At 37.4% G+C, this 18,258-nt stretch overlaps 1 protein-coding gene across 7 annotated transcripts in view; it reads right to left on the reverse strand.

The window, feature by feature from the left end:
* The window catches only part of RAPGEF4 (Rap guanine nucleotide exchange factor 4), a 283,558-nt gene that overhangs the window by 105,263 nt on the left and 160,037 nt on the right, over positions 1-18,258 (reverse strand). The window contains exon 1 of one of the 7 annotated variants that reach the window (XM_045560168.1): positions 14,018-14,075. The exons of 5 other annotated variants lie outside the window; for them this stretch is intronic. The gene's annotated coding sequence lies outside the window, so the exon portion shown is untranslated. Of the gene's footprint in view, positions 1-13,869; positions 13,978-14,017; positions 14,076-18,258 lie in introns of those variants that run through there. One more of the 7 variants, XM_045560167.1, reaches the window with a different exon arrangement.

Raw genomic sequence — 18,258 nt, forward strand, 5'->3', positions numbered from 1 at the left:
CTTTAGAAATACTTGAAACATCTGCAAGTACAATGAGAAGGAATCAAATGTTATTGTGTTCTTTTATTGACTAGAAACTTAAACTGTGGGCATAATTCTTTTTTTGGAAGTAAGAGGAGGATTATAGCTCACCCTCAGGACAGACTTTCACAATGTCTCTTGGAAAAAAGAGAAATGTTCTGAGGCTTATAACAAAGCTACAACAGCCCCTTGATTAAAGCTTTTAGCCAGACTGGGGTTAATCACTATGAGATCTGGTGATTAACAGGCTGTTTGCAGAGAAAGCACCAAGTATCTCGCTCCCATCTGCTTCACTTACGGAGGCTCCAGACTCTGGAAGGGTTGGGTTTTGCAGCCATGAAACCGAGACAGCACAAGTGCAGGACGGTAGTCACGACTTGCTTGCTGGTGACACCGCCCTGCTCTGGGCACTCGCCCACAATCATGAGAAAGGATGCCACTGCTTACCTGTTGTCCTGTCTCTACTTCTACCTGGCATCGAAAACAGTACAAATTTCTGCTTTGCGCAGCTTAAAGTTTTAAAAATGGTAGGCTGCGTTTTTTTTTTAATGGTGTATTTTTTTTTATTTCAACATATTATGGGGGTACGAAAGTTTAGGTTATGTATATTGCCCTTGCTCCTCCCACCCCGCCGAGTCGGAGTTTCAAGCGTGTCCATTCCCCAGACGGTGCGCATCGCACTCATTATGTAGGTAGGCTGCGTTTTAAAGCAAATCTCTTCCAAATAAAAACAAAACTTTTAATACATTACTGTCTTATCACTTCAACCTAAAAGAATTATTGAAAACTGCAAGTTTCATTCCATTTTCTACAATGAGGTTCCCTCCAGGATGCAGAGTGGCAGTTTGTGGGTGCATGATCAGGAACAGAAGGAAGGCGGGGGCAGCGGGCAGTCCCAGATATTCACAGGTTTTGGAAAGAAGGTTTGTGGATTCATCCTATAAGAGACTATTCTGGGCTCAGGAGAGCATAAGAACAAACATTTCCTGAGTGCTGTGTGCTAAGTGCTTCCCATGAATTATCTTACCGAATAAACAACCACCCTTGATGAACTCTTATTATTCCCATTTCACAGATGAGGAAACTGGCAGCGCTGGGCTATGAACCCTCTAGTTAACCACTTTGACTACCCTACACTGCCCTCTGCAGGAAATGTCCTTGCCCACCTTCCCTCTGAAGGAAGGGTGATTTTTACAAAGAGCCAATCTAGTCACTTCACTTTTCTATTTAAACCCTTCAGTGGCTCCCCACTCTTCTCAGAGCAAACCCAAACTCCTTACCACTGTTCAGAGGTCTCTCCATGATGTCACCCCTGCCTGCCTCTCCAGCCTCTGTTCTCTTCCTTGCTCCAATTGCTCAGGGTGTTTTTCAGTCTCTCAAATTTGCCAAACACTTTTGTTCTGGAGGTTTTGCCCAATCTGTTCCCTCTGCCTAAAACACGCGTTCCCCTCCCTTTTCCTGACTTTCTCATCCTCCACATCTCAGCAAAATGTGTCTTTCTCAGCAGAGACCTTCCCAGGCCCTCTGTGACAGGCTTTCGGAGCTGCGAGGGCCAATACGGGAGCCACTAGCTGGATGTGACCACTGAGTCCTTGAAACGTGGCCAGTCTGAAGTGAGCCATAAGTGTGCAATAGACGCCGGAGTTAGAAGGCAAAGTACAAGAAAAAGAATGCAAAATATATGGGTAATAACGTTTTGTATTGGTTACATGTTGAAATGAGAATATTTCAGATATGGTAAGTAAAAATATAAAATTAAAATTAATTTCACCCCTTTCTCTGTACTTTTTAAAATGTGGCTACTAGGAAATTTTAAATTACATACGGGATTCCCATTGTATGTCTACCGGACAATGCTGTCATAGGGTGCTCTGCACTTTGGTAACACACATTATGGGTGTAATTATTTGGTTACTGTCTGACTTTTTCATCAGACTATAAGATCCAAGAGGGAGGACCGTGTTTGTCTTATTCCCCCGTTTATACCCTGGTACCCAGTGCTGAGGACAGCCCCTGGCATGGTTCCACAGAGTTGTTGAAACAATAAAGGCTAATTAAAGGTGGGGATCAGTTGGGAAAATGCCATCTCCTTCAGCACACAATGTGTACGTGGGCTTTTAATTTTCAAAAGAAAGACAGCAGATGGTAGTTTTGAATTTGGGCTAAGAGAATTTAAAAATACATTACCAGAAGTTTTTGAGATCTGTTGCACAGCACGGTGACCGTAGTTAATAATAATGTATTGTATATTCCAAAATTGCTAACAGAGTAAATTTCAAATGTCTCATTGTGATAGAGATGTTAATTAGCTTGATTTAATAATTACACATTGTATACATATATCAAAACATCACATTGTACTCTATAAATATATATAACTATTATTTGTCAATTAAAAAAAAAACTCTCTGAAAACTGCAAAGCACCACTGAAACAATATATTACCAGAGCTATAAAAGAAGCAAATCAACTTTATCTTATTTATAATCAAAAGAATATTTGTTGAGAGCACATTATGTTCCAGGTACCGTGCTGTGTGAACTTTATATACATGTTCTTATTTAATCCTCACAAGAAATTAGGAGGTAGGTACTATTATTATCAACCCATTTTTCAGATGACAAACCTGAGTCTTAGAGAGGTTAAGGAACTTGCTCGAGGCCATATAACTAAGAAGTGGCACAGTCAGCATCTGAACTCCAGCAGTCTGTCTCCACACTCCCATGACATGGTGCCACAATACAGCTTCCTCAGAAAGTATAAAGAGAAATCTCTGCCCATAAACACAGGTTCTACCCTGACTCCCTTAATCATTTATTTTTCACAAGCCTTAATAATAATTAAAACCAAAAAAAGCATTTTATCAGGTGCTTACATTTTGTCAGACATGGCAATAAGAACTTTCCATGGTTTCACAGTAAGTTCATGAGGTGGATATTTTTCATCTTTATTGCAAACATAATGAAACTAAAGAATAGAGAAATTAGAAACAACCAAAATATGTAATACTATATAAATGGTTAAAAATAACTGATAATATATCAGAATTAGGGGATATTTTACCACCATTACAATTAATGTTTCATGGAAGAGTTAAAATATATGGTAAACATGATTACATTAAGGATGCTCTTTGTTGCCATTCCTGTTCAACATCCTACTGGAAGTCTTACCTTGTGCAACAAGACAAGAAAAATAAACACGAAGTACCCAGATTGGAGAGGAAGAAATCAAGCTGTCTTTATTTGCAGTTGACATGCTTGTCTACAGAAAATTCCAAAGAATTCCAAATTCCAAAGAACTAATAAGCAAATGTAGCAGAGTCATAGGATATAAAGTTATGTACAAATATCAATTGATTTTCTATATGCCAGCAATGGACAATTGAAATTTGACATGAAAAGTACCTCTTAGAACAACACAAAAAAATGAAGTACTTAGGTCTTAGTAACAAAATATGTACAGGGTATATATGAAAACAACTAAAACACATTGATGAAAGAAATCAAAGAAGATCTAAATAAATGGAGAAATATTCCATGTTCATGGATTAGAAGACTCAATGTTGTTAAGATGTCAGTTCTTCTTAATTTGATCTGTAGATCCAATAATTCCCAGTCAAAATCCCTGCAAGCTATTTTGCAGACATAGACAAACTGATTCTACAATTTATGAAAAGGTAAAGGATATAGAATAGCCAACACAATATAGGAGAAGAAGAACAAAGTTGGAGGACTCACACTACCAAATTTCTAGACTTATAATAAAGCTACAGTAATTAAGACAGTGAAATATTGGTGAAAGAATGGATATATAGACCAATGGAACACAATAGAGAGTCCAGAAATAGACTATATAAACATAGTCAACTGATCTTTTACAAAAGATCAAAGACAATTCAATGGATAAATGATATTCTTTTCAACTAATGGAGCTGGAAAAATTGGATGTGTATCTGCCAAAAAATGAACCTAAACACAGAACTTATATATGCATGTGAGCACACACACACACACACACACACACACAACACCTCTCTACCTCAAAATTGATCACAGACCTAAATGTGAAAAAGAAAACTATAAAATTTCTAAAAGAAAATATAGGAGAAAATCTAAATGACCTTTAGTTTGGTGGTAAATTCTTAGATACAGCACCAAAAGCATAATCCATGAAAGAAAAAATGGATGGTGAAATTTACTGAAATTAAAAACTTCTCTGTGAAGGATATTGTTGAGATGAAAAGACAAACCATGGACTGGATTGCAAAACACATGTCTGATAAAGGACTTGTTTTCAAAATACACAGAGAATTCTTAAAACAATAAGAAACTAACTCAGTGTTTAAAACAGCAAAGGATATCTCAACAAAGAAGACAAATGGATAGCAAATAGTATGAAAAGATACTTACCATCATGTGTCATTAGGGAAATAAAAATTACAATAAAAATGAGATACCATGACATACCTATTAGAATGGCTTTTTAAAAAAACCTGGCAATACCAGTTGCTGATGAGAATGCAGTAATTATCATTCATTGTTGAGGGGAAAGCAAAATGGTGCTACCACTTTGGAAGACAGTTTAGCAGTCTCTTACAAAACTAAACACAGTGTTACCATATAATCCAGCAATTGTACTCTTAAGTATTTACCCAGGTGATTTGAAAACTTATGTCCATACAAAATCTGCCCACAAATATTTATAGCCATTTTATACATAATTGCCAAAAATGGAAGCAACCAAGATGTCCTTCAATAGGAGAATAAATAAACAAACTGTGCTACATTCATATAATGGAACACTATTCAGTGGTAAAAGAAATGAACTATCAAGCTATGCAAGAACGTTGAATCTTAAATGCATATTGCTAAGTGAAAGAAGCCAGTCTGAAAAGGCTACATACTGTTTGATGCCATTTATATGACATTCTGGAAAAGGCAAAACTAGACAGAGAGTAAACAAATTAGTGGTTTCCATGGCTTCAGAGATGAAGGAGGGCTGGATCAGTAAAGCACAGGGAATTTTTTAGGGTAGTAAAACTACTCTGTATGATGCTGTAAAAGCAGATACATGACACTATGCATTTTTTAAAACCCACAGAACTTTATAGCACAAGGGGCAAAACTTAATATATGCAAATTAAAAAAATAACTTGGGAGGTTAGGAAATCCCAGGATGGATTGCAGACTGTGACAAAAGAATTTGCCTCTATAAGAAATGCATGAAATAACCTCAGTGCAGGGAGTAGGGGGACAGGGGGAGGTGGGAAAGGTGCTGACTTAACCTTGGAAGCGAGTGGAGTATGAAAAACTAAAGGCAAGGACACTATTCTAGTTGGCAAAGTTTGTTTCCCACGGGGTCCAGGCAAACAATCTGAAACCACTATAAATGTATACTGCAATTAGATAAATAAATAGATGACAGATGGTGTGAGCCAGATTTCTCACTGTTGGAGTGGGGAGTTACAGAGAAGCAAGGGGAAAGGGCTAGAATGATCCTTGTGGTATTGGATTAGAGTTGGAGAAATTGGCATGAACTCATGCTTAGCCAAATATAGATACAGATGGGTGTGTGTATATATACATACAAATATTTATAGATATGTATATGTGCACAGGTTAATATGCACACATATATTTTCTTGTTCTGTCATCTGAGAGGGCTCAAGACATCCCAGTAGCAATAAGCACCCAGGTCTTGGTTTCTAACACAATTCTTCAATAAAAGGAACCAAGAATCTTTGGCAAAAGGGCTGACTCTAAGACTGGGACAGAGAATATACAAGCATCTGGTTGTGTCACAGGTAAGGCAGTACTCAAACAAAACAAAACAAAACAAAACAAAACAAAACAAAACGATGGGAGTATGACAAAGGAATACAGGAGCCAACTGAAAGAGCTCCAAGGGCCAAAGCTGAAACAATTTGAGCAATAAATATGGATGGCAGTATTGAATTATAAGGCAAAGTATAAAATATTTTGAGTGCATATAAATAAATGATAAATGATTGAATAAATAAATAAACATGAGAGAAGAGACAAATCCCCCAGGCAGAGGAATTCCAAGTAATTGATGTGGCTATTCTCCTATCAAGGGGCAGAAGCATAACTCTCCACTCCTTAGTGTGGACAGAATGTATTCTTGATGTGACGTGATGAAAATGGTAGACCCCTGTGGTCTTTTCTCCAAAACTCATAACCCCAGTCTAATCTTGAGAAAAACATCAGACAAATCCCAACTGAGGATCAGCCTACAAAATACTTGACCAGTATCTTCAAAACTGCCAAAGCCATCAAAAACAAGGAAAGTCTAAGAGACTGACAGCCAAAAGAGCCTAAGGAGACATGACGACTAAATGTACAGTGGTGACCTGGATGAGATTCCAGGACAGAAAAAGTACACTAGGTAAAAATGAAGGAGATCTGAATAAACTATGGCCTTTAGTTAGTAACAATGAATCCATATTAGTTCATTAAAAAATGCTGAAAGAAAAAACTATCAACCCACAATTCTCTATGCAGTGAAAATATCCTTATAAAGGAGGATGAAATAAAGACATTCTCAGATGAAGAAACATTCAGGAGAATTTGTAGCCATCACAAGTGTTTTACATGAATTTCTTTAAAAAGTTCTTCAGACAGAAGGGAAATGACGCCAGGGGGAAATTCAGAACATCAGGAATGAAGGAAGAACAACAGCGATGTAACCAAAAATAATCCCAGAAATGGGAAGGGGATGGTGTGAAAACTAACTTTAACAAGATAAAGATAGCTGTTGGTTTTTTTTTAATTATTGCAGATGAAATTCATTCCACAGTATGGTTGAGGCAATATTAACCTATTTAAAGAATTGAAGGTTATGAAACTATATATACAGCGTAAACTAAATTTTGTTTCTATAGGTATATATGTTTCTATACATTAAATATATAAACACAAAGAACTCTGGGTGGTGGCATTTATGGAAAATTTTAAAAAATACTTTTATGTTTCCAAATAGTCAACATAAGAAGTATTATATTTATGATCAGGAAAAGATAACCATTATTTTTTAAAAATCTACTGTCTTGCTAGACTTCGTTTTAGACTCTTGGCACAAACACCTCCTTTTAGGCACACAATATAAACTTCAATGATTCATCTGAATGTAAATTTGGCTCCTAGACCTTAGAGACTTAAAATGTAGATTAAAAAAAAAAAAAGAGTTCCTGTAATATTCTAGGGAAAATGAGATTGCTTATGTCATATACTGTTTCAGCACCCACATCTAAGTAGCTTAAAAGACTTAAGATCAAACCTTGTTCATCTCCACATCATACATGTTAAGAAGACAGTGAAAAAGAAATTATGATTCTGATTGAATGGAATGCATGGACTTTCTAAAGCACAATGCTTATTGCAATCAAAGCTATTGCAAAATGTGATGTCAACATTATTTCCATAAGTGCATCTGTCCGATTTCTTCCTAAACAAGGGATGAAGACTAACCCAAAAATGAGATATTGATTGCATTATGATGTTATCTGAGTACATGGGATGAAGGGGGCTGGTTTTTCAGCAGTCAGCTGCATGTGCATCGCTGGGGGGAAGCAGTCAACAGCTGTCATTTCCCACTGTGCCCCCTTCTGCTAGGCACAGACCTCCCCATCTTCAGAGCTGAGTCCACAGTGGAATTTCACCCACACTGGCTCAGAGTCCTTCCCCAGGGTTTTCTTACTGTAGCTGCCAGGGAAGAACCAGGAACTGCTCGTAGCCATGCTTCCAGGCTTGGGGAGAAGCAATAAGAAGTAGAGCCCTTGTCTCCCATTAGCCCAAGGGCAGCTCCACACCTGCACTTCCTGGGGAAGGGGCATGTGAGCCTCTCTTGTTTGCTTTTGAGGTGGCTCGCTCAAGTTTCTGCCACCTGTAACTTAGAAGTCTGAAGTTATACAGTAACTTAGAAACCCCATGTTCTTGTGAAGAGGGCGACTACTGGGGAGGGGTGAATACAGAAACAGTCTTGTCCCAGAAATCCTTCCGGTTCAAGTGACATGGCTCTTACAGTGTATATTTTGGTATTTGGCACTTAACTCCCATCTCTCCCAGTACCACATTCTGAAATATTAATAATTATCTGTTTACCTATCTCTCTTCCCCATTGGGCAGTTTGCTCTCTGAAGTCAATAATTCACCTTATTGTACTTTGTATCTCCAGAGCGAAAGTACAGAGACTTTGTGGCACATAGTAGGCACTTAATAAATGTCAGTTGATTTAAAAGAGATAAAATAAAATATGGTCATTTTTCCTACTATTACAGAATTACCTCACTCTTTCAAACTTTATTAATTGGAAATTTATGACTTGGCTAGAAAAATTAATTTATTCAAGAAAAAAGGGGTTATTAACCCATTTAGTAGAAACCATAAAGAGAATGCTTAAACTCATTAAGAAAACAAATTGTTTCAAGCAGGCTATAGCCATTTAAAATCACTGATTCATACAGAAATAATTTGTGGGCTAAGTTACAAATAATATCCCTCTACCTATCCATTAAATTAGGTCCCTGAGGATGTATATTAAGTAACGCTGTGTAAGCCTGGTTCATTTACTGTTTGTACTTGAAATATTCCATAAATCAACCTTTTATTAATTTGAAAGGTGACACCTGAAGTCATACACAGAGTTTACTTACAAATACAAATTCCCTTAAATCTACAAAATATAATAGAGGAGCAAAACAAACCTAACAAAATTCTTGCTGATTTGTGTCTCATTATTCCATTTCTTTCAGACACATTTTAATTTCATTCATGCCCTGGGCACATGCTACTCAGTACAAATCTTCACCATCTATCTCATTATCACTCTCTAATCCAATGTTTATTATTGTTAGCTATTGACTGGGCATAGGTATGGTACTAAAGTCTAATCACAGCTCCTGGACACTATCTAGTACAGTGACCTGCAAACTAGGTCTCCAACCCCACTCTCACTTCAGCCTTCCCTTTCTTGTTGATGGCAACTGCCTCATTTTACCTGTTCAGGCCAAAAACCTTGAAGTCATCCCTGAGGACCTTTTCTCATATCTCATATTTTATCCACCAGAAAATCCTGTGGACTCTATTTTGAAGATCTACCCAGAATGCAACACTTCCCACCATCTCCACTGTGACTACATCATTTCTAGATTTCCATAAAAGTATCACACTAGTTTCCTGGGAGTCAAAGAATTTAGTAACTTAGCTATTTAAAACTACTTCCATTCCCATTTTCTTATTTATGTAACAGAGTTTTCCCAGTGCTGACCTATATGAAAATCAAGAAGAGGAATGAAATTGATGTTAAACTGCTATTTCATATAGGTCCACTAATTCATTTTTTAAAAGTCATCAAGTCACTCAGTGATGCATTTCTAATAACAATTTACCTTAATGTTTAATAATTTTTTACAGAAATTTATAAAATATTTAGTTTTAATAATTGTGTACAACTACCATCATAACTCACTCTAGACGAAAAATTTTAATAAAGACTTATTGTCATAAGAAAATTAAAAACACTAAGATTTAAAGTTATATACATATTTTTGATACATGCTAACTATAAAAGGGTGATCCATAGGAGACTTTCAATCATAAAAATATATTACAACATGAAGCTGACATATTAATTTTGGACATCTCACATTTGGAGAGTTAACATGAATGAAAAATAATCTTCTATTTTATTTAAGACACTATTACGTTTGAGTTTTTGTTATTGTAGCTAAACCTGTATATTAACTAATATATTGATGCAATGAAAACGGCATCTGGTCTGTAAAAAAAAAAAATTACAATAGGATAAAATGCTATGGACAAAATAAACTTGACATATGATTTAAATAAGAAAAATAAATAATATAACATTGCCAACTATTAAAGAGCTTGTTCATATATTTTTTAAATGGTGAGTAATAAATTATTTCTCACAATGCCTCACTCTGCTCTAATATACAGTAAGTGCCCTATAAAAACTTGCTGATTAATAGACCCATTTCTTGGGAAAATTTGTTTGAGGTACAGGATTGGAACTCAGTTCTCTCTATGCACTTGCAGACCAGACAGCCCTGCACTCAGGAAAGTCAAGTATCAACAACATGCTAGAATGGAAGACTGTACATGTGCACATATGAATTGATGAATAAATAAATTAAATATCATTTTGGCTAATTTGGAGGTTCCCAAGTACCAGGGATCTTACAAAAGAAAATGACATTTACTATTAATATTAATATTTCTGCTTTCATCCGAATATCTTGAACAAGGCAACTAAAACCTCAAGATTAAACATGCAGTGACCAGGATGACCACCAGAGGGAGCCCACGTGTTTTTGTCAATACACCAGACACCAAAGGGAAAAAAAGGAAGAAAACACGTCCAAAATACAGAACTGGAAGGGCTGGTGGAAGCATTACCTGTTTCGGTCATTTAAGAGACTGTTTTATTGAGTGACAGAACCATTTTTGTATCTATGTTACAAACTCCTTTACTAGGCAGTTGTATGTTGCAATGCATTTGACATTTATAAAAAGAGAATTAAACATAATATTTGAAAACCTCACATACCCTAAAACTAGAAGGTCCCGAGCAGACTGCTGTGGTAACATCCATGTTCTCTGCTGTGCCCCAGACAAGCCAGGCGCCTTCTGCAGCTCATCTCTTTGCCCTATTCCCACTCTCTGTTCTGGCCCATCCTCGTGATTGACTTTGGAGGAAGGTTTGGGTGTGGCTTCCTCATTTTGTTTGGATCAGGCTATCGAATAACAGCACCGGGGGAGCACTTGGTGTGACTCCGGCATTTTTCATTCTCCTGTCTCAGCCAAGTTATAAGGACATTAAGATGAATGAGTTTCCATTTGTCATCCTGAAGTCTTCCCAGAACTGAGAACTGGACCAAGTCCTAACAGGATGGAAGAGGACCTTCATAAGCCTCTCCAGACCCAATCTCCATGTAAACCAGAACCCACAGGCCAACTTCAGTGATTCTCCCAAGCTAGAAAAATGTCCTGGGACTGTGGCTAGATAGACAAGGGTGTGATCCCATCTAGAATTAAGCTCCAGAGAAGCTTAATATAATGTTTTATATTCGAGAGCAGCGCCAAGTTTTAGAATTTTCTCTATGCTGTATCTTATCCATCCTTTTATTGTGGTGGTCAGATCACCATTTTATCGATGAGGAAACTGAAACTCATGGAGATGACTTGCTCAGTGTTAATGGTTATTAAGTATCAGGGGTGGAAACTGATAAACATGCACTTGTGGGGTCATGGATTGTAACAAGGAATGAGTGTTGAACTCAGTCATACTAATGTCTTCTGAGATAGAAAGAAAATGATTGTCTTCCCTTCCCCTCAAACTACAATTGAGTGAAAAGCAAGACAGAAGTGAATCCAATGACTTAGCACTTGCTTTACCCAGCATTTTCACGGTATGTTTTTCTAAATTTCTTTTTCATTCCTGGATGGGGTAATCATGTATCATGTATGCAAATAAATTAGCATAGGCAAGTTGAATTCCACGGGATTAGGTCCTCAGCTGAATGCTGCTAGATTTAACATGCTTATTAATGCCTTGGATTTGGAATCAAAAGCATTCTTATCAAATTTAACAATGATACCCAATTGAGGGGGGGTGGCTGGCAGTTAGGAGAACTAGATTGAAATTGAAAATGACCTTGACAAACAGAGCAGGAAAAAGGGGGCAAAATTCAATAGAAAGCTTTGCAAAGTAATTCATTCAAAAGGGTGGGGGGACACAAAGGAGAATAACAGAAATGAGGAAGCATTGACTGGGCAATTATAACAGAAAAGGAGCTGGAGGTCAGAGTGAACAATAGACTTCAAAGGCATTAGCAATCTACTTCTGTCATTTTAAAAAAGAAGGCATGATTTGGGGAAGTACAAATAGGGGAAAACTTGAGCTAATTACCCCTCCAGATTCAAAATAGATCAAGCTTGGGGGAGGGAAGGTGTTTTGGGGGGACCCTGAAATGACTGTAGCTTGGAAGCCAGGTTTGGTAACTTTCAAAGAGATCCTCAGAAAGCATAGTGCCTAAAATAATTAAGTTTTTGATTTTAGATCTGACGAAATTAGCCTCAAAAGAGAAAGTTCTAGGTACTCTTTTCCCATTGTTCATGCAATGCTCTCAGCCTGGAATATCATTTCGTTTCCACCTGGGTAACACCCACCTTCTATCAAGTGTTTACACAGGCATTTCCTCATTGGTAAGGCTACCCTGAACCCCTCCTCTTCTCCCTGTAGAGAACGTAGTCCCATGTGTGTCTCCACAAAGCAGATTCTAAGTGCCAGCACTGGCTAAGCCCTGGGCGCGCACTATCTCTTTAATACTCTTGGAAACCCCCTGGGGCAAGATGCTACTGTTATTCTTATTCTTTAGATTAAGTAACTTGTTCTCAGGTGGTTCACATGGTTACTAATTAGTAGAGCTGGGAATTTAACTTCAGCCTGAAGAGTTCCTAAATCCACGTGCTAAGGACACACTATCCTGACTCCGTGTGCACCCACAATACTTCACCCTACTTGTCTAGTCACATGTCTGCCTCTGGCTTCTGGGCTGCAACTCCCTGAAGGAATGTACCAGCTTTTGTGTATTTTCATAGTCCCATATGGGGCCTGGGATTGATCGATAAATGTTTGTTAAATTAAAAGTTTTTCAAGCAAGTGGATGGAATATTCTATGGGTGATTCTGAGTCATTCTTTTGCTGAAGGAAAATAGAAAATTAAACTGACATGAATAGGATTTAAACATTTATAAAAACTGACAATAAGAATTCTGAAAAATTCTGGACCACATTACTAAGGATGATTTGACAATTTTATTTTCTAAAAATGTTTTGGAATAGGCATATTTAGATATATATTTATATGTACACAAATACATATGTATGTGTCTATATAAAGTATGCATATGCATACATTTATCTATCTATCCTCTATCTTCAATGTAATTTTACCTAAAGGCAAAGAGAATGACTACAGACTATTTTAATGCCTATGGACTCAGGGGAGCCTCGCCTGACACAGAACTGTTAATAGAAAAGAATCCAATTTCTAAATGACATGTCAACACTAATTTATCCGATCTGTGAACACTACAATTTTCTCTCCGAACCATAAGACATATTTTAAAAATAATTTGTTCTCAATTTCTCAAAATGGGAGCAATAAAAATTCAAATACAACAAACATAAATGATACTATCTATTTTATTCTCACAGTTAATTGAGATAGCGTGCTAGCAGCCCAAAGTAACCGGTGATGAAGATAACTGCGTTCGGCACAGGATAAAGCATTTCTGAAGACAGCAATATCCTTGCCGGCCACTTTGGCGGCAGCAGCAGAGTGTATCAGTATCACCACGCATCACGTCCCTCGCCCCCTGCCCACGGTGGGACGACGTCCTGGCAGCAGAGCCCGTACTTGGCCACCTCATCTCAAGGCTGTACCATTTTTTAAAGTGAGAGCAAGAAGAAGCTATTGGCCAAAGAGATGGGGGAAATCTCATTCCCCTTATAATTATTATTTTTTAACCATCAAACACCACCCAGATTCTCTGCGATATCTTGCCCAAGTCAAATTCTGAGTACTGAAAAGACTGAGTGAACATATATATCAATCCTAAAAAAGCGTGGCAGCAACACTGGAAAGTTCTATTTCATAAAAGAAAGCTTAAAAATTGTAAAGAAACCAAATTTAGAACATTGAAATGTAATTCATAATATTATAAAAATAATTCTAAAATATAACAATGAACCACCACCCCGATGCACCCCAGGACACGTCCTTTCAACATGCAAACTCACGGCAAGCAGGTCCTAGGAACAGTGTCGAGAGCGTTCACGTGCAACCGACACATGGCCTCACGGACGACAGAAGAAGGATCAGGCTTTAGAGTGTTACCTACATTTCCTATTTGCTATTATATTTAGATGAATGACAACTATACATCACCTTAAAATTTCAGTCAATATCCCCCTGCAGAAGCTGGAGAAAGAACTGGTACGGTTAGCTTTTATAACAGAATAGAGGAACAGACAGACTAAAAAGGAAGAAATTCAGCAAGGACACTCTGCCCCATAAAATACATAACTCACAAATACAAAAACAAACATTTCTTCAGAGCCTGGAGAGCTGAAGTTGTCCTTGGCACTGTCGACATTAAGTCACTGGTGGTTTCCAGGAGGTGGGGCAAAGTCAGTCTCAGCTCACTGGGCTCTCCTTTCTGACAGGCCAGCTAATGAAAGGAGTATTTACACACTACACAACTCACAGGATAGGGCCAGCGCCTGCTAAATCTAATCTTTACTTGGGTGATAAACAATTCGTCCTTCAAAATCAGAACAAGCAGGCTCAGGATTTTCTAAGTTTTTAACATTTTGTCATTTCACTCTCCTATGAGGCCTTTGCATCGTGGGTCGGTTACTCATGGGTTTCAGAGTGGTGACAGCACTAGTGAAACCACTCGTACCCTAGAACAGAGGAAAACAGCTGCCCAGAGTAAACCTGTGAACCCTGGCTAAGGAGTTCTGGGCCTGTATCAGTCATGTTTTAAAGTGGGATTTTAAAAACTGCGTTCCATAGAAGACTGTTAGTTTGAATTCAGTAGGTGTTCTACAGCTGGGGTTGAAAGGATTTATTATGGGATTATCTGAGTTTTTTATATTTTAAGTTTCTACGAGGATACACAATTCCCTGTTTCTTCATCTGGCCCAGAATTACATTGTCATAGCCCATCTGTGATGGTCAAATAAGATGTTGTCATATATTATAACAGGTGGAAAATATCTAATGTGTTTTCTCCTACCTTGAAAAAAGCAATAAAGAGAGATAAATATTACTATATTCCCCAAAATTCCCCAAATTCCTAACCTTTTGACCCTAATAGTTATTAATGTATTATTATTCTATTGCTCTTTCCTTAATGAGAATTTCCACAAACTCTGAAAATTATTTCCTTACCAGTTGCCATTTAAAAACCTTGTGCCTTTATAATAATTTCTAATTATTGTTCTTCATATAAATGACCCATGATTTTAAAATGCTTTAAGTAATCTCCTTAAAATAAGACCTGCTAAACACTTTGAAAAGACCCTGAGGCTTACTCATCACTAATTGCTAACATGAGTTCTTATAGCAGTTGGGAAATAACTTTGAGCTGTGAATTGACAGTGATTTATATTGGGAAATCACTCTTCAGTATTTAGCAAAAAGCTTGCTAGTCATACTATCAATATTATAACTGCCTAAAAACTGAGGACCTTAAATGATTTGTTTGGAAACAAGATGTTTATAAATCAGGAAATGGGATTATTTTGTAATATCCCTGTAAGTCTATGTCTCCGGCTCCTTCCACACTGAAGAAGAAAAGTACAATGTCCTAAAACTGCAAAATCCCATAGCAGTTGCCCTCTCAAAAGGATAGAGCACAGTAAGTTGCAAAATCCATATAAGTAGCAGAAAATTTAAAAACAAGCTCATTCTTTAAAAGGGCAACCGTAACATTCTGCATTCAACATTCAAGCTTTCTTATAATTGTGATTTTTAACTTCAGTGTTAAACATGGTCAGTTAGGGATAGCACGTACAGAAGAGGAAAAGAAACATAACTTAAACAGATCAAAGCAAAGAATTTCTTTATAAAACCAACAGCCCTGAATAATCACAACCCTATCAAAATAGTCAGCTTGCTTTATTGGCTCCACTGTTGTATTTCTAGTATTTTTCTTGATTATTTAGTGGGTTCCAGTGTCCATGGGTTGCCTAATGTTAAATGATGTCCCTATCAATCATGGTAAGTAGTAGACAAAATAATCCACCAAGTAACTGCTAGTCCATTTGTCTCTACAAGAGTGCAATTTATGAAAAGAAAGTTCTTTTTCATGCAAGGTAAGAGTGAGTCAAAATAGAATATAGCTGGCAAGGGAGCTACAAACACCACATGTTGATGCCTATATATTTGATTAAAAGTTATACACAGTGATTAACAAAATTATGAGGAGAAGCTGGCAAGGAGAAAATATTCTTTCCACAAAGAATCTGTCTGGAACACTGAAATAACAGTTCCAGTGCTTTCGCTTCAGTCCCCAGGCACATTGTTGTTATTTAGAAACACGAGAGGAGTATAATATTGCCCAGCATGTAGTTACAGAAGGTAAAGGATAAAAGAAATCATCATAACACAACTTGTCTCTTATAAAGGAAAAATTTTCAGTTAACGCCACTTTAAGGCTCTTACGCTCCTCTTTATCTTTCTAGAGCTTCGACTCTGCTCATGAGTGTCTTTCATCTCACTTGCTGTACTTGGCTGATGCCATTGGAAAGCTTTCTTAGTCACACGTGGTGACGATACATCTACTCTATTTGCTAATAGAAAATTAAAGTGTGCTTCTCTTTTTGCTAGAGAATGTGACCCAGAATAACCCAAACAAATATAAATAAGCATACACTACTACTAACATTGAGGAGACAGCCCGGCCAGGCCCCCAAACCTTTCAGAACATATTGTTAACAGCTCATTGTATCTGACAAACTCATTGTTCTGCAAACTCCAAATTACTATTTTGTCACAAAATGAGCTGCATGATGACAGCTGTTAGGCCCTCTGCTTAGAGCCTTGTGCCTGTCGTCCCTCTGCAGGGGGATCCAACCTAAAGGTCACTGAGTGCCTAAGAGAGACGGAGCTTCCTTTTGAAGCCTAGAACACTTTAGCCCTCCCAGGGCTTGGACATTCTGTGTGTGCCCCCACTTCACTGCTAGTCCCTCGATGAGGAAGTACAAGGCCCTTTATTATCTTCATTTGGCTAATGATTTGTGTAGTATTTGTTGCAGCACAGATGATTTGGGACATCCGTGTCCAGAATGGTAGCAGGATCAGTTTGTTACTTTAGATTTTAAAGCCTGTTGCTTTAGAATCTTTATGAGCCTACTTATCTAGAGCTTTACTCAACACACACACACACACACACACACACACACACACAAATTTTTAAAAGCAAAAGATCAACAGCAAAGTTCCTTGAAGAAAGGTATTCCAAGGAGAGCCAGGAAAGGCAAAAGGACAATTACTTTAAAAAGGGTAGGGCATTTTTCAGAGGTGAAAAGATAGCTTGAAAATGAAACAAGGCTTGAGAAAATAATTGCAATAATAGGCCTAACATTTACCGAGCTCTGTTGTACTTAACTCTTTGCTTTCCACAGATTATCTCATTCAATATTCTTAATTTCCTTTTAAGGGTGTCACGACTAACATTTACATTTTAAAGACGAGGCAGGACATTTAGACAGATCAAGTAGCTTGTGCAAAGCCCCACAGCTAGGAACTGAAATCTTTTGCTGAACCAAACGAAGTGCAATTTTGGTGTGACATTTGAAGTGACATCGCTAGGTCTCAAACCCAAATTTGTAGTGATATAGCAGTGGGCTAGAATTTGCAACCAGCCCTTTAAAACCAACATTATGAAAAGAGGACGACTGAAAGAAAGTTAAGGCCAGATCTCTGACAAGAGATACAGAAATAATCTAAATTTAATTCGGACAGTATATCTTCCCACAGACATAGGATCTAAAACAGAGAAAGGGAAGGGTGACAATTCTGTAACATTGCCACTTGTGTACGGCAATCAAGGAACACAATTACAAGGTGATACATCTGAGAGCCAACCAAGCGCCGCGTCAGAGTAATCACTACACACTTCTATCATTAACTCTTCCATGTTGCTACCTAAATCTAGATTCTAGTTAATAGAATTGATATTATTATTTTTGCATGCAAAAATATGCCATTAAACCACTAGCATCCTTAGAATGCATGCTTGGCACTGTTTCTTAGTGAAAGCTTTGTCCTAAACCTTCTGCTCTTTTACAGAAAGAATACGGTTTTACAGAAACAATTATAGCGATTAATTATTTTCAGTTTCCAAAGAGAAATGTTGACTTTAGTGCACTTGGATATAATTAGGCAAATTCATCAACTGACCCTGAATTTCATAGTTTGCATTCCTACTAAGGAAAATCAACTAGTTTTCTATATGCTGTTAAGCTAATGATTTGTTCTACTGCCATGTATGCACCATGGGAAAAAGAAAACATTTAGCAATTGTACCATTTGCCCCTAGAATAACCTTTCTTCAGACTAGTTAATATTACAGACATGTGATGACCATGTCAGAGCAATCAACCTTCTCCCCTTTATAT

This window comes from Lemur catta, chromosome 8 (assembly GCF_020740605.2).
Source record: "Lemur catta isolate mLemCat1 chromosome 8, mLemCat1.pri, whole genome shotgun sequence".
Taxonomy (NCBI): domain Eukaryota; kingdom Metazoa; phylum Chordata; class Mammalia; order Primates; family Lemuridae; genus Lemur; species Lemur catta.